At 44.2% G+C, this 18,326-nt stretch overlaps 1 protein-coding gene across 5 annotated transcripts in view; it reads left to right on the top strand.

Moving 5' to 3' along the window:
- Positions 1–18,326, top strand: part of mecom (MDS1 and EVI1 complex locus) — an 804,010-nt gene that overhangs the window by 318,222 nt on the left and 467,462 nt on the right. The gene's annotated exons all lie outside the window — the stretch shown is intronic.

Genomic DNA, 18,326 nt, shown 5'->3' with positions numbered 1-18,326 from the left:
TGCCCTTGTTCAGAGGGCATTTAAGAGTCAACCGCATTGCTGTGGGTCTGGAGTCACATGTAGACCAGACCAGGTTAGGATGGCAGATTTCCTTCCATTAGTGAACCAGATGAGTTTTTACAACAATGGACAATGGTTTCATGGTTGTCATTAGACTTTGAGTTCCAGATTTTTATTGGATTCAAATTTCACCATCTGCAGTGGTGAGATTCAAACCTGGATCCCCAGAGCATTACTCTGGGTTTCTGGAATACTAGTCCAGTGACAATGTCACTATGCCACCACCTCCCCCCTACAGTAGAAGAAACTCTTATTACAAACTGCTCAATATAACCAACTTTCCTATTATGTAGGAGCAAAAATAAGCCATTCAACCTCTCAAGTTTGTAGCACTATTCAATTAGATTATGATTGATCTATACCTCGGTTCTATTTACTTGTCTTTGTCTCAACAGAAAGTTATAGATCATGATCTGTAAAATTGCGACTGAGCCAGTATTCACAGTCTTCTGAGGAGTGGGGGTTGGGGTCAGTTTCAGTTTTTCACTATCCTTTGTGTGAAAAGGTGCTTCCTGATTTCACTCATAAATGACTTAGTTCTAGTTTTTAATCTTGTGCCTTTTATATTCCACCACCAGTTGAAATAGTTTTGCTGTATCTAACATGTTGGCCCGGATTTTCGCTACTGAGGCAGATAGCTCAAGTTGGGAAATTTTCCAACTCGTCACTCCTGCCTCAGTAGAAAGGCTCCTGAATGGTGAGGCCTTCGCCCTGGGTGGGGGCATAAGTGTGGGATGAAGTCGGGCCCACTGCCCTCAGAAGCGGAGTGTAGGCCGCTGCGAGGGCAGTGGGCCCGACTCTCACCACAGACAGCAGTCCAACACAATTCCTCTGAACGTCTTTTTCTCTCCAATTGCAAGCAAGCATACGGGCTGGATTTTGTGGAGCACTGTATTCTCCACCCCCTCCCCACTCCCTACAAAATAGTCGATCAGGAGCCTGCTTACCAAAGAGCCAGCTGCTCTGCAGCCATTTTATGCTCAGCAGGCCGTTAATTGTCTCAGGACGAGATTGCTGCCCACATCTGGCGAGGATGTCCTACATTAAAGAGCTTCTGACCAATCTGATTGAAGAAGAGGTAATGGAAGCCAGACCTCATGTAAATCTGGATATTGGTGGGTCCTGGCAGGCTGGGGTGAGGGGGGTGTGGAGGGGTGGGGGGAGAAAGGGTTAAAGGGGGCATATGACCTTGAGGGTGACTCCAATGTGCAATGAGTATTCCCCTTCCCCTTGCCCAACATCAGTTCGCCCAGTAAAACCTGTCGGATTACTCACTTGCCGAGGGCCTCTTCCTGGCCCAGGTAAAATAGCAGCAGAAGTGAGGTGAGGCACTTGAACCTCAACAGGCCCAAGAACAGGCTAGCCATCCATCACCTCCGCTGCCCCCTGTAAAATGGGAAACAGGTTGGGGGCGGGCGAGAAGGCTGCAGGCAGGCCACAAGCTGCATTTTACATATTCCCCCACCTTCAAACATGCTGGCAGGAGGCTGTAAAATCCAGCCATATGAGACAGCATTCTCCACAAAGTGTCACCTCCCCCACCCACCCCCCCCATGGTCTCTTATACCCTCCATGCCAACTTACCTTTGTCCATAACTCAGGATCCATGTTGAGGTGAAATAAAATAAAGTTCTAAAAATTGAAAGATCTTTCACTATATATTTAAAAAAACTCCCATTCATGAAAGCCCATTCAAAGCTTTTTTTTAGTCTCAACTGCTTAATCTCTTATAAAATTAAACAAACATCTACTCATACCCCACATCAAAGACAGCTAATCCTTTTATAGGTTCTTTAACTTATCAATCAAACTGTGAATCCAGAATCCCCTGCTAAGATAATTGTAGCTTTTGGAGATCAGCCAAGCATTCATAAATAACCCTTCGGGAAATGTCAACAACAACTATGGAAACTGCTAGAATAGAGTTTTGTTAACTCTCACTGATACCTGCAGCCTGTTTTTTTTTTCCCCATTTTTAAAGGGCTGGGGATTTAAATAGCTTCAGATCTTGACAATTAAATAGAACTTAACTGCCCTGCAAGAGGCTTTGGGCGGGATTTTCCACACCTGCCTACCACCAGGATCTTCTGGCCCTTTTGGCTGGGGCGCCGCCTCACCCGCGGTGGGTCTTGCCCATGAGGGGACCAGAAAATACCAGCCTTTATATCTACTCCCACATGTCCCTTGCAGCACTGAGTTCAAATGGCCCTGCTGTGTTCAGGTTTCCCTCATGTGTAAATCATGCCCCGCCCCTTTCCTCTACTGGCAAAATCAGATCTGCCAGAAATGGGGGAGAGAATTCCACATTTGGGTCTCGTGCACCATTTTGGAAGCTGAAGGCTCCATGAAATCCAGGCCATTGAATCCCTTTGCCGTTTTTCAGGTCTCAGTTAGATGACCCCACAGTCTTCTAAATGCAAGGGAATACAAAGAAGTTTATGCAGCCTGTCCTGACAATTTAAAGCTTTGAGAAATGGTCTTATTCTGGTGAATCTGTGTTGTATCCCTTCCAAGGTCAAGATATATTTCCTGAGATTTAGTGCCTAAGATTAAATTCATGCTCCAAATTGGTTCTGACTAAGACTCTTTGCAGCTGGTGCATCACTTCCTTACCCTTAAGATAGTTATTGTAACATACCAGCAACTTACGAGGCTTGGTTTGAAATTCCAATTCAGCCAACTGAGGACCTAAAGCCTCAAAGCAAAATAGAAGCTTCATTGTAGCTGGTCATGAGCATAAGAATGAGGATGACAATAGATTCCCCAAATACTGCCTATAGAGGGCTACAACCTGAGTTTTTAATGTATTTAGGAACTCTGGGGAGATGTGAAACGGAGGTCAGAAACTCACCCATGCTAAAGGACAACCAGCCACACTTAGTCACTCTAACAGAATACCTGGTAGTCAGAATAGAATGCTGACCAGCCTCAGCAGATCCATCAGCACCTCTGTGAAGAGAAAAGATAGATGAACATTTTAGATGAAGATCCTTCTTCAGAGCAGAAACTGAAAAGAATGGATACCTTATAAGCTGAATTTATGTTTCATAAAGACCAAATGCCAGTCTCGTTGGTTCCTGATGCCAAGGTATCATGCAGCCAATTGCAATCACAAAGTAAGCTTGCTGGTTGCTCTGAGGCTGGCCAACAGGAAGATCTGGGCTACTGGGCCTTAGCAATTTTGGCAAATGTACTTTAAGCTTGCTGAGGGCTTAGTGAAATTCATACATCAGGATGCAGTGGAACTGGCATAGTTCTCACACAATAATAAAACATCTTGGATGTGTGATGACCGTTGACCTATAAGCAGTACAGTAAAGACATTTTTCAATCTTTTAAAAATATCTAGGGAATTTGTAATTCTTTTTAAGGGTGTTTGAAAAGGACCTTTACAGGTTTGCATCAATTGTAAAGGGATCAGTTGTAATTTTCTTGGATAATAAGAGATACTGGTCCATATGATTCTGCACCTTCGACCCTTGACCTGGAAGCAATACCAAGAGGAAGGCAGTAAAGACCAGAGCCATGTGACTGGCAGACATAAAGAAGAGCTGGTGACAGAAGTTGATCAGCACATAGATGCAGACATTAAGTGGTGCTGCAGCAGGACACAGTTATCAAACACCTGGGGGAGAATTTTCTCCCCCTCGGGTGGGCCAGTAGGGAGCGGACGCAGGCAGGCGCGGAGCTGATTGGCTGCGCACTGCCAATTTACAAGGGCAGGCCAATTAAGGCCCACCCAGCGTGACACATGCCCAATAGTGCTCAGCGCTACCTGTGTGGGTGGGGGGTGGAGGGTGGAGGGAGAGTCGGGGCCTATGCTCTTTCGCGCATGCGCATGAAAGAGCGCAGAAATCTCCCTGAGGCACGGAGCTGCCTCAGGGAGATTTAAGTTCGGAATGAAAGTTTTTATTAAAGACAGAAAAAATTATTTAGACATGTCCCCTCATGTAACAGTGTCACATGAGCTGGGACATGTTTATGAAGTGTCAAAATTTTTAAAATTTATTCAATTAAACCTTCATGAAACCTCATCCTGCCCGTTGATGAGGTTTCATGAAAAGTGCAAAGGTCGCTTGGGCTCTTCGCCTGCCCACCAACCTTAAGGTTGAACAGGCAGCCCTGTCAATATCTTTAATTGTTTTATTAATGGCCTTAATAGGCCTTTGACAGTTCGGCTGACGCGCAGCTGACTACAGTGTGCACCCGCCGAATGGAAGATCAGAATTACGCGCAGTGACATCGGGATGCATGCCTGATGTCACCGCACGTCATTTTATGCTTTGGCATGCGGGGCCCACCCCTGCACACTGAACAGAAAATTCTCCCCCTGGTTTGTTTAGGGGCAAGCCAAGATGTCTATAAAAAGGTCAATTTTCTGTTTGGCAGTAAAAGGGCAAAGTAAAATTCCAGAAACTCTTGGGGAAGCAATGTACAACTCAGGTGAAAAGGATAGAATCCTAAAAGTGGTGTGAATAGCTAAGCCATGTTAAAGAACTGTGTTTGTTCAGAAGATCAGGTCATGAACATAGTATTGTTGGTTGGTCAGTTGAAAAGGAGCTGAAGAAAGTGACACCACCAGATGTGACATGACCCAAGTGAGAGGCGGTGTGTAGATGTATGCCTTTTCGCTATTAGCCACATCCAGGGTCTTTGGCTGGAATCCAGCTGCTGGTGAATGTGACTGGATAGCCTAATCTATTGAGTGAAAAAGTGAGAGATCCTTTGTACCAGAAGCCAAGTTGGAAAGACTATGAGATTGCACTTGGTACCAGCCACATTTGTGCAGAGAGTGGTGCAGGTGCTTTTGTGGTTCTACAAGACCTATCTTTGTTGTGTTAACTGTTTAACTTGAAATTAACCTTTTTATTTGAAGTATCATTTGCTTGTTATTTCATGTTTTATTTCCATTGGTTCTGATTCATGTTAAAAATTTACAAAAAATGAAATCTTGTTGAGAATTTCTTCATTTGGGACATTGTAACAAATGTATCTTAAAGGTTTCTTTACATTCAAGTATCACAGGCATAACTAGTTTAACCTACGAATAATATATAATTCCATTCTTTATTTTGCATATTTAAGCCTTGAGATAAATCTTCTGGGTTAACCTTGATCCAGCACTTCCAATGGGAAGCAACATTCTCAGGGAGCTGGCTAGGGAAACACAGGTACATGGTTCCTGATTTTCCATGGGTGGAAGATCATGGGCCATTTTCCAAGAAACCTTCCCTGAGTCTACTTGAAGCATGTGCAGGGCTTTCTGGAGGATTCACTGGGTAAATATATGGTTATGTTGGCTCCCGTTTGACTCCATTTGGCATTGTAGAAGGCAAAATCTTCACCTGTTCCTTAAAAAGCCAATAATACTCAAGGGCCGGAACTTTCATGCCAGGCAGGTGGGGACAATATGGTGAGATGGCCAAAAATCAGTTTCATGCCATCGTAAAATCAGTTTGCGATCGTCCGCTCCGCCTGTCAATGATGGGCCGCGTTTCCCGCCGCCACACATCGGGAACCTAATTTCAATACTTTTGCATCTCATTATAAACCCTTCTCGCCAAACCTGCCCCCCACCCCCCCACACTGGATCATCCGGGCACATGTTTCACAGCTGTATATAAGCAATGTGCACCTGGCAATCTGCACTTTGCTCAGGACTCGAGGTTTGTTTGTCAGCACTTGAAGTCATAATTGCCAGGCTTCGCAGGCAGCATCACATCAATTTTAGGCGGGGGGGCTCACGGGTAGGTTTCTACCTACTAGATCAGCTATAAGGCGGGAGTGGCTTTTCTACAGTTACAGCACTAGGGCTCGCTTGGGGAAGGGGGAGAAGTGGCCTCAGGCAAGGGAAGAGGCTGCAGGGTGAGGGCCGTATTGGGGAAGGAGGATATCTCAGGATGTGTGTGGGGTCACATGTTGATCTGTGCAAGTGGCCTCAAGAGGGTGAAGGCTGAGGAGGCAGTCTCCAGAGGAGATGAGGCCAGATGGAGATGTGAGGGTGTGTGTGAGTGAGTGAGTGGTGATGTCCCTCGAGCTGGCAGTGAGTGAGATGCCAGTGAATGTGTGATGGCCTTGTGAGTGTGTGAGTTTAGAGTGATGAGATAGTTGACTTACCCTGGTGGCACAGATGAGATCATTCATCTGTTTTCTGCACTGGATGGCCGACCTCTTGTGTGCAGCATTGGCACTGACCACCACTGCCACCGCCTCCCAAGCTGGAGTGGTGAGACTGATGGGCCTCCTGCATCCAGAGCGGGAGTAGAGGACATTGTTGCGGGCCTCCACGGCACCCGCAAGGCGTCCCAGGGATGGGTCACTGAATTGGGGGAGGGGGGGTGGGGTGCTGCACTCTTCTTGGCTTTTGGGGCCACGTGTCTCCACCGGAGCAGTCCTGGGCTGCAAGCATGGAGAAGTATGCACACGGTTGCAGTTTAAATATGGCGAGCTGCATGAGGAAGGGGTGACGTAGCAGCTTGGTGTGCAAACCGGAGGCCACCTGCCAGCAAGACAGCGTGTTTCCTGTAGTTGCATAATTAATGAGGCGAGAATGGGACAATACGGCGCTCAAATCCGCCATTGCAGCCGGAGACGGGGTAAAGCAACATTTTTCCCACCTGCTACCGCACTTTGTGCAAATCTGGGGCAATTCCGCCCAACAGGTGAAGCCAGAGGGTGACAGCTCCTTACGCTGGCTATTCCTAATTCCCCAGCTCAGGAAAGAACTGCAGGCTGCTAGGCCAAGAAAGATGAGGCGTACCAGCTCCAAGTGGATGCCGTGGGGAGGGCTCCCGTTGAGATGAGAGAACTTTAAATATATTTTAAGACTTTTTTAAAAATCTTGTATTTGCCACTCCACGCATTGCGGAGGAGGGAACAAAAGGGATAGGCCGAATTCTCATGGGAAGGGAGGCAGTAAGCTTCTCTGGCTCATCAGTGAGCAGGTGGCAATTTTCCAGCCATCAACCTCAAAAAATACCCTCCCCATGACACCACCCCCCCCCACCCCCAACCATAAACTCCAGTGCTGAAGAACGCTGGTGGGCTTGATCCCAGTACCATTGTTAGGATCTCAGTCCTTCTCAGGATTGTCATATATATTTGTCTGAGATTATTCTTCTGAGAGCTGATTATATTAACGAGGACTGAAATTTAAGCAGAAGAAATTTATAGGACCAGAAACACGGTAAATTAAAACATTGTCCTTTCAATTGAGGTCCTGAGTTAGAATCTACTCAGCTGGATCGGATGCAAGCTTTCTGAATCTGATACAGTGATACCTGGGAGAGTGGACTAACACCTACATGGTGACAGTTGGGATGTTGTTGATAATGATAAATCCCTAAGGCATCAATGCCACTTTCTAAATGTTGTCATTTTGGGACTGACTTCAAATCCAACCTAGACTCATGAGTTAAAAGTTTCCTCCTTGCAATGACTGTGGGGATCCTAATTGAGGTGAGTTTGATTATTCTCAATCTCGGTGTCAGTGAATGTGATTTTATGCAAAACACAAAGCAAATTAATTTGCAGTTCTATTCAAAGCAGACACAAGGGGAGAGATTTACTCTATTCACTATTTGTAGTGAAATCGCAAACGCATTCCTTATGCACTAGTTTATAATTTTATGCCATATTGTAAACAGGGGGAATCTCCCCTCCGAGATTAACAGTTGTGGGAGATGACAGTGATCACAGTGATGTCGCAGGAGTGTTTTTTCTGCGAATGGCTCGTTGTTGAAATGAAATTGAATAAGCTTTAGCTTGGATCTAACGCAATTTATACCTTGTCTGCAAGTGTTTGTTGCAGCCACTGAGCACCAGAGGTAGAATGATGTTCCATTCCCCATCACCATCATTCCTCACCTTTATGAGCACAAAACCATTTTGCCTTTTGTATAGTTAGAATAATAACTAGTCATTTTGGATCTGTAGTGGCAGCAGTTTCAGCTCTATAGCTACTGGTTTAGGGGAATAATGGCACCTGAGCCGCTCCCACACATTTCTGGCATGATGTGCGCTGTGCACCCTGTTATTGAAGGTGTTAGCATGACGTGCAATCTGTGCAGAGCAGGCAGCTCATGACATCAGTCAGCGTCTACTGCTGACCTGTCATTTTTGACCTTGCTGCTCTAGTTAACACTGCCTGCTAAATAAGCCCAGCTGATTAGGAGTTCAGCAGCTTTAAGGACCATTCCTCCCCCAACTCCACCAGCACTACTTAAAGGCATCATCATCCAACTTGTATTACGTTCTTCTGGTTTTTGCTGAGTCTCTGGAAGTATTAGGTGTTTGGAGGAGTTCATAAAAGTTGCTAAAGTTGCCTAGGAGTGGTGCTAGACTTTGGGAAGACTTTACTTGCTGCCTCAAGGCCTCTGGGTACACCACTTGCTTCCAGTCATAGAAACTATAGTTACCATTGCATGTTCCACAAGCAGCTCAGGAGAAAGAGGAGGAGGAAGGGTAAGGGAGGAGGCAGCCGGAACATCCACATTCAGGCGAGGCTGTCTGTGACTGCATCATCAGGCTCCAATTGCCCTTAATGAGTCCTGGCTCCCCTTTCTCAACAGTTTCTCACTTAACCATCACTCTGTAACAGACCATCACAGCATTCTCTTGGCCACAGTCCTGAAATAAAAGCCACCACAAAACAACCATTCCATCCCAACTTGATCCAACAACATATCCAATACTCCACACAGCACTCAACTAATCGCTCTTGTGCATTCCCTTAGAGCCTGTCTTGTCGGTGCCTTTGCCTGACCTAGCGTCAGTGTCAGTCATGGCTCACTTGGTAGCACTCTTGCCCCTGAGTCACAATATGGTAGGTTCAAGTCCCACTCTACGACTTGTGCACAAAAATTAAGCCTGACACTCCAGTGCAATATTAAGGAATGCATTGTTGGGGTGCTGTCTTTTGGATAAGATGTTAGACAGAGGCTGTGTCTACCCTCTCAGGTGGACATTAAAGATCTCATGCACTATCTTGAAGATTTTTAAAAATTCATTTATGGGATGTGGGCAACATTAACTAGGCCAGCACTTATTGCCCATCTCTAATTACCCTTGAGAAGGTGGTGGTAAACTGCCTTCTTGAATTGCTGCAGTCCATGTGTTGTAGGTACACGCACAGTGCTGTTAGGGATGGAATTCCAGGATTTTGACCCAGTGACAGTGAAGGAATGGCGATGTATTTCCAAGTCAGGATGGTGAGTGGCTTGGAGGGGAAATTTCAGATGGTGGTGTTCCCATGTGTCTGCTGCCCTTGTCCTTCTAGACGGGAGCGGTTGGGGGTTTGGAAGATGCTGTCTAAGGAGGCTTAGTGAATTGTTGCAGTGCATCTTGTAAATGGTACACACTGCTGCCACTGTGTGTCTGTGGTGTAGGGAGTGAATGTTTGTGGATTGGGTGCCAACCAAGAGGGTTACTTTGTCCTGGATGGTGTCAAGCTTCTTTGAGTGTTGTTGGAGCTGCACTCATCCAGGCAAGTGGAGAGTATTCCATCACACTCCCAATTTGTACCTTGTAGATGGTGGAAAGACTTTGGGGAGTCAGGAGGTGAGTTACTCGCCACAGGATTCCTAGCCTTGTAGCCACAGTATTGTACGGCTGGTCCAGTTCAGATTCTGGTCAATGGTAACCCCCAGGATGTTGATAGTAGGGATTCAGTGACGGTAATGCCATTGAATGTCAAGGGGTGATGGTTGGATCCTCTCTTGTTGGAGATGGTCATTGCCTGACACTTGTGTGGCGCTAATATTACTTGCCACTTGTCAGCCCAAGCCTAGATATTGTCCAGGTCTTGCTGCATTTGGGCACAGAATCACAGAATCGCACAGTGCAGAAGAGGCCCTTCAGCCCATCGAGTCTGCACCGAAATGTGAGAAATACCTGACCGACCTACCTAATCCCATTTACCAGCACTTGGCCTCTGAGGAGTCACGAATGCTGCTTAACATTGTGTAATCATCAGCGAACATCCTCACTTCTGGCCTTATGATGGAAGGAGGGTCATTGATGAAGCAGCTGAAGATGGTTGGGCCTAAAACACTACCCTGACAAACTCCTGAAGTGATGTTCTGGAACTGAGATGATTGACCTTCAACAAACACAACCATCTTCCTTTGGGCCAGCTATGACTCCAACCAGAGGAGAGTTTCCCCCGATTCCCATTGACTCCAGTTTTGCTAGGGCTCCTTGATGCCTCACTCGGCCAAATGCTGCCATAATGTCAAGAGCAGTCACTCTCACCTCTGGAGTTCAGATATGACAGTGGATGTCCTGACCAATATTTATTTCTCAATCAACATCAGAAAACCAAGTTACTTGGTCAGTATTATACAACTGGTTATGGGAGCTTGCTGTGTTCAAATTGGCTGGCATGTTTCCTACTTAACACCAGTGACTACACTCCAAAAGTACTTCTTTGGCACTTTGTAATGACACATGGTTGTGAAAGGTGCTATATAAATGCAAGTCTTTCTTTCCAATGCTCCTCTGCAATGCTACCCCAATGACTGCAACATGGCTTGTGGAACGCTGCTGGCTTTCAGCGAGGGAGACTGCAGATGGCTTTACAGGGCAGCCTCGAGCATCCCTGGGCCTTGAGGGCCCAACTTTAGACTACACCACCTCAGCAGCAGTCTAGCCCGTCTGAGAGATAACAACAAGGGCACTGGCAGAGCAGCAGTGGTGGGAGCACGAGTGTGGCATGCTGCGAGAGGACATGCTCCATGGAGTCACTGGCACTTCCCCAGGGAGGTGATTCAGTAATCCAAGTAACCTACTGCAGCATAGACTGGACTGCAGTGAGACCCTGAAAGCCCCATTGGGCCACTGCTATCTGCAGCTATGATGGTAGCAGTTTGAGCCTGCATGGCACCAAGCTGAGACTTCATGACCTCAGTCTGATCTTCCTGCGCAGCACTCAGACAATAGTGGAGACATAGAGATTGGCCACTTGAGGTTGCACTACGGTTGCATCCAGAAGTGTTCTCATGTAGTTCGTCACCATTTGCATGCTGGAAAGGTTTCCAAGGCCTTTGTGAAGCTCTGTACCAAATTGCGACCGAACACCTCCAATCTCCTTGACAGTAGCAACAGGCAGTGGCAGGCCTGCCAGTTAATGCACCCGGCATCTCTGTGTGCATACTCATCAGTGTTTACCTATACATCATCCCATCAAAGTCCTCGATGTCAGAACTCATGTGCAACCTTGCCCTCTGTGGGGTTGGCACCTGTGCGATCCTTCCCCCTCCCCCACCCCAGGCCTGGCTGCAGCCCACTCATGCCTAGTGACTTACCAGTTGCAGATCCCAAATCTATGCTACACTCTAAGGTTTGCACAGTGCCAGTATCTGAGCTGGTGGCTGCAAGTGTCAGGTTCTGTGTGTTGGTATTTCTTTCTCGTTAGTTTGTCCTCCCTTGCCCTTCAGCCCCCCATTCCACTGCCTGGTGAGGTGCAGTTCTAGGGTATCTGAAAGCAGGAATGCACAAGGGCAGGATTAGGATGAGGGAAGTGGGGAGATGGGGGACGGTGGAATGCAAGAGGTCCATGGTTACACCAACTGCAGTTTGCACATCATAGCAGATTGTGGGATGAGGGCGAAGCGAGGTTTGAGAAGGTCCATTAGGCAGGAACATACTGTCAGCCTGGGTGGCTTCACTGTTGCCACCGGCCAAAGCCTCAGTGACAGCTACACCTGTATTTCCCAAAATTGTGCCTGTCCCCAGCCAGTTATGTGTTGCTACTATCAATTGCAGGCCATCTTGTCTTGCAAAAGAGAGGCAAGTTATCAGTGGATGCAGTGCAACATGTTTGGATGATGTGCCTGCCACAGTTGAATATCTGGCATTGTATGCAGGCTGTGAGTTTGCGCTCTCCGGTAATGCAAAGTGTGAAGGTGAGGTGGGTTCATGAATGTGAGGTTTGAGTTGTGGTTGATAGATAATATTGGCAGGTGAGTGAAGGGGCTGTGGTGAATGGTGCAATGTGTGAGCCTTGTGGCACAGTTGGTAGGATATGCCATGTGAAGATGCATTCACTGACCTTGACCACTCATGAGGTCATAAAACATCTTTCACTGCTGCATCCAGGTCCTCGGTGCTAGTCTGCTGGCTTTGACTGCCATGGCCATCTGTTCAGCACTCGTATGAGGGAATAGTGTCTCTTTCCTCCTGTCCACCTCCTGCACCAAGGACTCCAGCACAGCATCTGAGAACCTCTGGGGCATACTCTCTGCTCTGTTGTGCCATTTTCTGTTCCATACACCAGGTCTTCCACTCTTCTTCAAGAAGTTTCATACACTGTTGCAGCACCTGACCTTTAAAAGGTACAGTTTGGCCTTAAGAAGTGCAGGCTAGCTTTAAGTAGTGCAAGTCTAACACAAACTTAGACCTCTTACTGAGGCATGCTGATACTCAGCAGAGCATTCAGCACTGGGCTGCAAGTCTCAATCACTATAATTAGCAGGTAGCATGAAGTTTGCATGCTGCCTCCATCACTTTGATAGGGCCTGAGGCAATTGCATATTGTGATCCCCATGGTCAATTTTAGGGGCTATCTATTCTCGCCCTATTAAGTGTTTTAAGGGTTCGTTTAAACTACAGCCATAGTATAAGTGTAAAGAAATTTCTTGAATCTGGATTCAGGACCTAATTTAACACTGGAATGCAGCAGATTGAGACTCTCTAGAAAAGGAAGGGTTGCTAAGTTTCACTTCAGAGTCCATTGGGTCCTAACAACTAATTTACTCCCCAGATATTTAGTACTGCCAAATCTGTAGTGTAAGTGCAGCCAAGTGTTTGTACACTAATATTGGAAACAGCAATTTTGAGGTCCTGATCTCACATATTTTTGAAATATGAGATTGAGCAGGAAGACATTTTTATGAAAATGATGATTATTTTTAGGTTGAAATCGGGAGTATGTGGAGAGCATAATATTGCTAATCAGGCCCTTATTTTAGAATTCTTTGTGTCACTAAACTACAAGCTACCCTTACTTTGACCTGATCCCTGGAGAATTTAACATAAGCACATTCTCCAGAGAAGTAACTGGCAATAGGACAGCATGAGCTATTAGGCAGTGATTTTTCAGTCAATAAATATTTAATGGAGTATGGGTGCTGCTGGATATGAACTGAATAATGGAATTATAATATAATACTCGATAGATACATGACATTGAGAATATTCGAACAATCCCAGAGCACACAAATAGATTCTACTTCTTACCTTTATGATGTAAGATGAAAAACCAGATTTAAACTGCCCAAACATTTATCTTAAAGATGAGATTTATTTAAGATTTGAACTTGAAATGAAACTAAAATAATCTTGTGTGGGCGAAGTTGGATTTCATGTTATTACAAGGATTAAGTTTATCAAATAACCTGACATGTAGGGTTTAAGAGTTTCAACAGTGTGCAGAAACTTCTAAGAACAATCCACAATTAAACATACTGAAGAGATAGAAATTTATGTCAGGTACCATTTATCAGTGTGGTCCATTTGGATATGAGGGACATTTCCCACAGTCCTAAACCCTTGTACTCAGTATCTGCTGTTGCTGATATAACTTCAGAAACTAGACAGCTTATGTGTTTGACAACGTGTGTCTGAAATAAGGCAAAACAAAACACAGAACAACTTAGAAAATTCAGCATAAAATGGATCTTTCACTCTTCTCACAATCATGTGTTTCAAGCATTCAACAAATTGTACGCTTTGACATAGATTTCATAGCAGACAAACTATTTCCCACTTTATTTTTCGATCACCGCCATTTTCCCATTCTCGTTCACCTTTCTTCTTTTCCTATATGTACCTCCTAATTTATTCTTTCTCATTTCTTCCTCTCCCATTAGCATTTTTGTTATTTCTGTTTTCTTTTGCAGCATGCTGCTCTTACCAATCATTTTGAGTGCCTTAATTGTTTTGAAACCCAACCGTTCTATCTGTCACATTGGTCCAAATATTTCCTTATTTACAATACTCTCAAATGATGTTGGCTCTTTTTGTAGTGGTTCTGCAAAAAAAAAGAAATTGGCACAGGAAAAGCCTTGCATGTAACAAATTGCATTGGAGAAACCGCTTTGTTTCTGATGAAGCGTTGGTATAGTTTTTCTGTGGAAATCAGCCAGAACTCCAAGTCAAAAACCTCTCCAAGGGCTTATCCAAGATGCCAGTGTCAGGAAGGATTAATGATTTGTGTACTCTGATCTACAGTCCTGAGTTCTGCAGCTTGATAACATCATTCTGGTCAGTTGGAAGCCTTTGGCTTCCTGTGGTGCTGGAGACTGAAGCGGATGTAGCCAGACATTACCTGCTGAGGATGAGTTGCCAGGGTCCACGGCTTGCACCCATCCTCTTCTGGACTAATTACTCCTCGGTAGGCAGGCTTTGTTCACTCTCGCGTGCAAATGGTACATTTTCTCCCAGTGCACCCCTTGCCATGTAGCGGAAGCTCCCACTAAGAAATTTAAAATTTCACCAGCAAATCTATGTATTAAAGCAACCTGTTGTGACATGTCATGCGGGGGTTAGGGATACATTAGTCTTGCCACGTCGCTCATCATCAGAGATGCCCCTACACAGAAATGTCCCTGATCCCTTGTTGTTTTTTAAAAGTTAACTGACAAAGCTCCATCATCTGTTTCCCTATTGCTAGTTGGAATTAAAGGTGAAGTTTTCCTGTTAGCCAACATTTGTCAGTGTTTATACTATTCAAAATGAATCATAGAAACCCTTCATTTAACACAGCGAAGGCTCCAATTGATGGAGGGAGCCCTTAATACATCCACAATGGCTGATACGTAAAGCTTAGGGACACTTAGAAACACTTAGTGCTGATACATCCTTTTCTATATTGTATTGGAAAGGCATAATGTCACTCTATATTCAGTGCCTGGGATAATCCATAAATCACATGTTGGCATGTTGCTGATTCAGATTATGAAATATGTAATGGTATTCTGCCGGCACCTATCACCCGCCACACACAGACACACACACACACACGTCATACTTTTATATATATGTAAACCACTTTAATTATTAAATGTTGTATTGTTCAGTGGAAATTTTTACAACAAAGCAGATGGATGCCTTGTAACATCAAAATGCTTAGGGATAATTGAGGACTTTACATAACATTTCAACAAGAATAATTTACATTTATATAGCACCTTTTAATGTAATAAAGTATCCCAAGATGCTTCATGGGACCATTATGGAACAAACTTTGATACTGAGCCACATAAAGAAATATTAGGTCAGATGACCAAAAGCTCGATTAAAGAGATAGTTTGAAGGAGCACCTCAAAGGAGGAGAGAGGTGGAGAGATTTAGGGAGAGAATTCCAAAGTTTAGAGCCGAGGCAACTAAGGCAAAGCAGTCAATGTGGAATGACAAGTTTTGGAATGCTCAAGAGGCCAGAATTGGTAGAGCCCAGAGATCTCGGACAGTTTTAAGGCTGAAGGAGATCACAGTGTTGGGGAGGTGGGGCTTGTGGGAGTGCAGGTTAGTGAGGCCATGGAGGGATTTGAAAACAAGGATGAGAATTTTAAAATCAAGATGTTGTTTGACTGAGAGCCAGTGTAGGTCAGCCAACAAAGGGATGCTGGATCAGCAAGACTTAGGTATGAGTTAGGACACAGCAAAGTTACACAGTGATTAGAGCAACAGCACAAATCTAAATTATATCATATATAAAATATGACTATGAAGTAGAGTCATATGGACTCGAAACAACACTGTTGCTCTCTCCACAGGTGCTGCCAGACCTGCTGAGTTTTTCCAGCATTTCCTGTTTTTGTTTCAGATTTCCAGCATCCACAGTATTTTGCTTTTATTTTACTAAATTGTATCATGTCAGTTCTTAAAATATTCAGGATGAGCTCCTCCAATGGTAGTGGGTAAACAAACCTCCCAGTGTGGTATTGTACCACACAAGCTTTGAAGCTTCCAAGTTTATTTTCCAGTCTCTGCTAAGCTGTTTGATCTTAACTCGGGTGACTGCAGCAAGTGCTACTATTGGTCTCAGCACCCTGCTAACGAATTGAGGAAATCCCCAGCATAGTTATAGTCAGAAATTCCTTTTGGCGATTGTATGTGTGGACATCAGGTGAAGACAGCTTGTCTGTGACGCTCATCATGGTGAAATAGCCCAATAAAAATCACTATTGCGTCTCACATATGAAGAATAGCTAATTGAATAAGATATAAGAGATAAAACCATACCTGAAAACCTGATTTGTAAATAATTTGCAGGGTTTGAAGAAATTTAACTGTAAACCTGTAAGTCCAATATCTCTGGAAATTCATACACTTATGTACTTGCAACAGATTTCCTGTCAAGACCAACACTCATAATCATGATTCAGCATGAATCACTTTATTCAGGAAAGGAGGGGTGTAAAATAAAGCAAAAAATATTCAGAAGCTAAAGTCACTGAACTGTGCAGTGGAAAATATTAATTATACAACACTTGGATAGCCTCATCCATGGAGCTTTTAAGCTGGGAGTCACAAGACAATACTGCACATTAGGAAACTGGGGGGTGAGCTACAATTAATATTCAATTCACTAATTGAAATGATCGGACAACAATGCACAATGAACCCCCTGAATTCCTGTTTCGTGTTCCTGGTAGGAGAGGTTCACCAATGGAAGCGTCAAGTTGAAAAATCACCCCCGAATATTCAAAGTTGAAAAGCAATCGCCAGGTTCTAGGTTTCCCATTATTTTTGCACTGCTACATCAGTGTAACTGGAATGCACTCATTAAGAAGTGTTTAAGGCATTTTTGTTAGCTTGTTTATAATCACATGATCCAACATGTGTTGAAGTACCTCACTGCTTGTATCCAATAACATGCACTTGTTTTTCTCTCTCAAAACAACAGGAGTTTGCCAAACATTTTTTTATGTGTCAGTGTCTCCTTAGGGTTACTAGTTCTAGAGTTTCTAAGAGTTCTTTATTGAAGATGATATTACTAGATATTTAAGGAAAAGGAGTGGTAACATCTTGGAAACTTATTTATGCTAATAATTTCTTAACATTGGTGGGATTAAATCATGTTCAACTGGCATTTAAATTCTCCTTTCATAGTCTGGCATGCAAGGCTGGTGTCCGAGTATAAAGTGTGTGCTGCAGAGTCGCTTGTAGCTAGTGATCAAGGCTAGCATAGCAGAGCTGGTTGGTTGGTAACTGGGTTCAGTACAAGAGGACAGGCCATCTTCATCTGTTCCTATTGAATGAGTCTCACTGCTTCTTCTCCAAACTGCTGGATTGAGCATTCTTTAGAAATGGAACCCGTGATTTCAGGGATGCAGGGGAGTGATGAAGGAAAGCTGAGAGGAACAGTCTCAGATTGCAAGATGACAGCCAGTGGTGAAAACTGTGTTGTATTGATCAGATTACCATCCTGACTGGTGTCATAGCAGAAAACCAGGGTTGACCAGGTTAACTGAAGCAATGAAGAGGGGGAGTAATTTGTAAGTAAGGGAGATATCAGGTTGTTATAATTGATACAAAAAGTATTGTAGTTAATTGGAGCTTTAAGTATTGTCTTTAGAATGGTCTTGAACCCGACTTGAGGGGAGTTGTTCTTTACATTAGAGGTAATGAAGTCATAAAATCAGTCATTATGAACGAGTTTCTAATTGTGTTACAGCTGGCACACAGTGAAAATCTTCCCCTGCTCAGCTTTCAACTGGTTTAAAGCAGAGTTTCAGAGAGATGTTGAGATAAATGAAACTTAACTGCATTGTCACATGAAGAGAAGAAGGGGTATGGATGACTTTCACCCAGGGAATAGAATAGTGAATTTAAACCTTTAAATTATACATTGGGAGCAGCAGCTGATAGCACTTGTAGGTCACAGGGGTCATTGATGACACTGTGACAGCGATGATGACTTGCACTGATTTCTATATCTTCTCTGTCAGGAACCGAACCAACAGGGTCTCTAGTAGAAAAGATTTATGTCTTCTGTGTTCAGAGCTGAAATTGGGTGGAATATGTAAGAGGGCCGACTGTGGCATTTTTAGCAGAGAAATTGCCCCCTTATCAAAACAAGACATTCACCACCTCGTGCTAAAAGATCATTTGGCATTATACCAGTTTCAAAAGGTTCGATCTAATGGGAAAAATTATAACACTTGCATTGTATTTCCAAATTTGTATAGAATCTTAACAGGGTCCTGATGATGTTTAATAATATTAAACAGTAGAATCATTTGAAGTAAGTAATTTTAATACAG

Source organism: Cetorhinus maximus, chromosome 19 (assembly GCF_964194155.1).
Source record: "Cetorhinus maximus chromosome 19, sCetMax3.hap1.1, whole genome shotgun sequence".
NCBI classification, from domain to species: domain Eukaryota; kingdom Metazoa; phylum Chordata; class Chondrichthyes; order Lamniformes; family Cetorhinidae; genus Cetorhinus; species Cetorhinus maximus.
The sequence above is the reverse complement of the archived record's forward strand: the minus strand, read 5'-3'. Positions and strand labels throughout refer to the sequence as shown.